Raw genomic sequence first — 6,000 nt, forward strand, 5'->3', positions numbered from 1 at the left:
TGGGGGGGTGGCGCCTTGGGCAAGGGTCGCTCACCCATGGAGACACACTACTAAATGTATTTTCTGCCCTCCTTGGGGCAGATAGGCCTATTTTTTAGTAGGCATATCTGCCCTTATGGCAGAATCCACTTAGGCACCAATTTCTAAATGCTTGATGGTTGGGTGTTTGTCAATTGACAAAGTATTTGCATTTGTGATAATAAAAATTCTCCTTTTTGTTCTAGTTCAAAGCTTTTGCTTTTTTTGCTGTGGCTCCTTGTGGTTTTGGCGGTGGTTGACCTGCGGTTTGCATAGTTGCATGTTTTAGGTAAGTAAAAACAATTTACTCCAGAGGAGTATTGTTGCCATGCATGAATGACATGTTTGTAGGTGGTGCACTAAATGCAGGTTTGTGTGTGAAACTGTCCTTAGATTTGTGCACAATGACATTTGTGTTGTCTTATTTCTAATTTGCTTTTCTTTCTTTCTTTTTAGTGGGATATCATTGGTGATTGCTGTGTCTGTGCTAAGTAGTTGCTGGTGAGTCAAGCTTTTTGAGGCAAGTGAGCGGTATAGTTTTTGAGTTTATAACTCTTACTGATAAAGCTACACTTTATTACTTATCTTACACAGTGCTGGTTGTTGGTGGTACATTTGTCCAGATAATTTTCGTAGGAAAGATCATGGCTAGCCGCAGGATGACCACTCAGCAGGTGGTTGGTATGCTTTTTGAGTAATTGTCTGATCATGATTATGAGACGGACTCTGCATCTGAGGCAAAGGAGGAAGTGAGAGATTCTGGCAGTGAAGTTACTGTCGGAGAGGAATCTTCTGATGTGGAAGCCACACTCAGTGCAGATGAAGGGCCTGTTTTAGAGGAGGACACTGATGTGCCATTAGTGCAGCAACCTGGGGCTGAAAGGTTTCCAGTTAGAAGACCTGAACTCTGCGTTGCCCCAAACATGGAGCAGCCAGAGTTGCCTGCCTTTACTGGTCTCCCGGGGTGTAGAGTCAATAAAGAGAACTTTTTGCCTATCAATTTCTTGGAGTTATTTGTGGATGATGTGTTTTTGGAAGAGATTGTTAAGCAGACTATTTTGTATGCGGAGCAGTATTTGAGGGACAACGCTGATAGACTTAGGCCACACTCTAGAGCTACCCAGTAGATTTCCACAAATTTGGAGGAGATGAAAAGGTTTTTGGGTTTGACTCTTTTGATGGGGTTGATAAGGAAGCCGTCACTGGCTTCTTATTGGTCTACTAGTCCCTTGATGGCAACAGCTATATTTCCTGCAACCATGAGTCGTAATCAGTATTTGCTTCTTCTTAGGATGCTGCATTCTGTTGACAATGCATTAGCCTTGCCACGAGATCCCCTGATTCTGACCGTCTTTTTAAGATCAGGCCTGTCCTTGATCATTTTGGAGATCGGTTTTCAGAGGTCTATGTTCCAGGCAAAGAAATAGCTATGGACAAGTCTTTGGTCCTCTTCAAGGGTCGTTTGGTTTTTAGGCAGTACATTCCTAGCAAGAGGGCATGATATGGAATTAAATTGTATATGCTGTCTGAAAGAAGAACAGGATATGTGTATAGTTTCCGTGTCTACACTGGTAGGCATTCCAGTATTGAACCCCCTCGTTGTCCTCCCACTTTTGGAGTTACTGAGAAAATTGTGTGGGAACTTGGTAGACAACTGTTCAACAAAGGTCACCATTTGTATGTAGATAACTTCTACACTGGAATACAGTTGTTCAAGGAATTGTTTAGAGTGGACACTGTTGCTTGTGGCACAATTCGTTGTAACCGGAAAGGCTATCCAAGGGAGCTTGTCTGTAAAAACTTGAGAGGGGACAGTGCAGTGCCTTGCGGAATGATGAGCTGTTAGCTTTGAAATTTTCAGACAAGAGGGATGTCTACATGTTAAGTACCATCCATGATGAGAGTACTTCCCCCGTGACTTTTTGAGGCCAGGTTGCTGAAGTGCGCAAACCTGTGTGCATTTTAGATTATAATAAGCACATGGGAGGTGTAGATAGAGTTGATCAAAGGTTGGAACCTTATACTGCTATTCGTAAGTCTTATGTTTGGTATAAGAAGTTAGCAATTCACCTCTTCCACTTGGCGACTTTTAATGCTTTTATTGTTTTTAAGGATAGGTCTCCAGAGTCAAAGATGACATTTGTGAAATTTCAGGAGTCAGTGGTAGAGAGCCTTATTGTGGTGGAACAGGCCAGAGTTCCTAGAGAAGCAGTGGTGGAGGATGTGGCTAGCTTGAAAGATCGCCACTTTGCTGAGCACATTCCTCCCACACCCAAAAAATACTTTCCAGCTACGAAATGTAGTGTGTGCTCGAAGAGGTATCCGGAGGGAGACTCAAATGTACTGCCTAGATTGTCCTTCAAATCCTGGGCTGTGTGTGGATGGTTGTTTCAAGAATGACCACACCCAGAAGAATTACTGGGAACAACCATGAGTGTAAACTGCCTGTTTTGTATTTTCATGTGTTCAGTTTCATGGTTGACATTTCTGTCATGTACTTGGTTAGAGCTTTTGTGTTTGTAGTTTTGTAATTATTTCTAATTAGTTCATGGTTTCTTTGTCTAAAAAACAAAAAAAGTGATGCCATTGCGTGTGGAGTGGCGCTTGGCTGATGGTGAACATATTGACTTGCTGTTGGCTACTGCAACACACTGCCAGCCAAATGCCAGTCCACACACTCCAATCAGCTGGTGTGATTTCTGTATCAGGCATGTGGGCGTATGTAAGTAATGGGCCCTTGAGTGGCGCTGTCTGTTGATGCAAGTGTTGTAATGTGCTGGGCCCGTGGCTGGTGGCGTGAATGGCGTTGTGCATGTCATGTATGAAAGGTGTGTGAATGGATTGTAAAGCGGTTGGTGCCTTGGCGTGGCTTTACAGCTCACGAGCTGTGAGTCATTGGTTCAGTTTTTTGGCCTTTCAGTTATTAACAGTGCATTTCATTTTTGTGAAATCTCTTGTTAATAAAATTTGATCCACTGAACCATCACTCACCCTCGTGCCAAATCCAACCAGTATGTGTGGTAAAAATGACAAAACCTGCTCCGCTGTAATCAGGCATCGCAGTACACCTGTGACACGCTAGGTGTCTTGGGTGGGACCCCGATGATGAAGCATGCCACCAACTTGGTTGGTGGGTGAAGGGTCTTTTTAACATAACCTAAGTGCGTTTCTTTTCACAATTTTAGTGTTTGCAACGTCACATAAGTATGTGGACACACCAAAATGATCTATTGCAAAACGACCTGTGTTTGTGGGTGGGGGCACCTATGTTTTTGGTCCCGGGTGCGACCTTCATCTAGGGAAATCTACCAAAACCAGACATGTTTTAAAAATAGACACCCCAAGGAGTCAAAGGAGATGTGGCTTGCTTGGATCTCCCAACACTTTCTTACTCAGACTCCTCGGCAAACCTCAAAATCTGCATTAAAAAATCAGATTTTCTTCACTTTTCTTTGTAGGATCACTGCTGCGGCACAAATTTCCTACCACCCAGCGTTCCCCTTAGTCCCCCAAGTAAAATGATACCTCACTTGCATGTTGGCCTCTTTCTGTTGCAGGCACCTAGCCCACCCACACAAGTGAGGTATCATTTTTATTGGCAGACCTGGGGGAACGCTGGGTGGAAGGAAATTTGTGGCTCCTCCCAGATTCCAGAACTTTCTGTCACCGAAATGAGAGGAAAAAGTGTTTTTTTGGCCAAATGTTGAGGTTTGCAAAGGATTCTGGGTAACAGAACCTGGTCACAGCCCCACTAGTCACCCCATCTTGGATTCCCCTAGGTGTCTAGTTTTCAAAACTGCGCAGGTTTGCTAGGTTTCCTTAGGTGCCGGCTGAGCTACAGGCCAAAATTCACAGCTAGGCACTTTGCAAAAAACAGCTCTGTTTTCTTTGTGAAAATGTGATGTGTCCATGCTTTGTTTTGGGGCTTTTCCTGTCGCGGGCGCTAGGCCTACCCCCACAAGTGAGGTACCATTTTTATCGGGAGACTTGGGGGAACGCTAGGTGGAAGGAAATTTGTGGCTCCTCTCAGATTCCAGAACTTTCTGTCACTGAAATGAGAAGAAAAATTGTTTTTTTGGCCAAAATTTGAGGTTTGCAAAGGATTCTGGGTAACAGAACCTGGTCAGAGTCCCACAAGTCACTCCATCTTGGATTCCCCTAGGTGTCTAGTTTTCAAAACTGCACAGGTTTGCTAGGTTTCCCTAGGTGCTGGCTGAGCTACAGGCCAAAATCCATAGCTAGGCACTTTGTAAATAACAGCTCTGTTTTCTTTGTGAAAATGTGATGTGTCCACGTTGTGTTTTGGAGCAGTTCCTGTCGCGGGCGCTAGACCTATCCACGCAAGTGAGGTACCATTTTTATCGGGAGACATGGGGGAACACAGAATAGCAAAACAAGTGTTATTGCCCCTTGTCTTTCTCTACATTTCTTCCTTCCAAATGTAAGGCAGTGTGTAAAAAAGACGTCTATTTGAGAAATGCCCTGTAATTCACATGCTAGTATGGGCACCCCGAAATTCAGAGATGTGCAAATAACCACTGCTTCTCAACACCTTATATTGTGGCCATTTTGGAAATACAAAGGTTTTCTTGATACCTATTTTACACTTTTTATATTTCAGCAAATGAATTGCTGTAAACCCGGTCTAGAATGAAAACCCATTGCAAGGTGCAGCTCATTTAATGGCTCTCGGTACCTAGGGTTCTTGATGAACCTACAAGCCCTATATATCCCCGCAACCAGAAGAGTCCAGCTGACGTAACAATATATTGCTTTAAAAAATATCTGACATCGCAGGAAAAAGTTACAGAGTAAAACGTGGAGAAAAATTTATGTTTTGTACCTCAATTTCAATATTTCTTTACTTCAGCTGTTATTTTCTGTAGGAAACACTTGTAGGATCTACACAAATGACCCCTTGCTGAATTTAGAATGTTGTCTACTTTTCAGAAATGTTTAGCTTCCTGGGATCCATCATTGGTTTCCCACCCATTTCTGTCACTAACTGGAAGGAGACTGAAAGCACAAAAAATAGTAAAAATGGGGTATGTCCCAGTAAAATGTCAAAATTGTGTTGAAAAATGGGGTTTTCTAATTCAAGTCTGCCTGTTCCTGAAAGCTGGGAAGATGGTGATTTTACCACCGAAAACCCTTTGTTGATGCCATTTTCAGGGGGAAAACCACGACCCTTCTTCTGCAGCCCTTTTTTCTCATTTTTTGAAAAAAAAACTAACTTTGCTGTATTTTGGCTAATTTCTTGGTCTCCTTCAGGGGAACCCACAAAGTTTGGGTACCTCTGGAATCCCTAGGATGTTGGAAAAAAAGGACGCAAATTTGGCGTGGGTAGCTTATGTGAACAAAAAGGTATGAGGGCCTAAGCGCGAACTGCCCCAAATAGCCGAAAATAGGCTTGGCACAGGAGGGGAAAAGGGCGAGCAGCGAAGGGGTTAACATGCAGCAGTTAAAGTCCATGACATTTTTTGTGAAAGGTACTATTGAGTGGCATGGTCCAGGGTCACTGAGGCCCTCAGTACGACTTTGGTGATCTTTACTGAAGACCACCACGTTGGTGGCCGCCAAAAGACCATAATAGAGGTGGTATTCCGACCGCCGTATTACGAGTTACACATTGAAGACCACCAAAATACAATCACAAATTTGAAACAGCCAGGACAACCGGGGGAAGCATAGAGGCGGTCCAACCAGCAGCACTGCCACGCCAAGTACATTCCACCCTCTAGATTACGACCCACAAATCAGCACAGCGGTTCTTGCACGTTGGAAAACCATTGGCGGTGCGAATTGTCGTGGACAAAAACCCACCTTAGCCAGAACACAACACCACACTGGGCAGTGTGAATACCCCATACCTGGGACACATACACATACCATACACACCTGCCCACTGCACTCTATAACACACCCCACACAACCCACAATCCTTTGCAACCACAACTGCTAACAGAGACAGCAAGGAGCACA

This window comes from Pleurodeles waltl, chromosome 3_1 (assembly GCF_031143425.1).
Source record: "Pleurodeles waltl isolate 20211129_DDA chromosome 3_1, aPleWal1.hap1.20221129, whole genome shotgun sequence".
Classification (NCBI taxonomy): Eukaryota; Metazoa; Chordata; class Amphibia; order Caudata; family Salamandridae; genus Pleurodeles; species Pleurodeles waltl.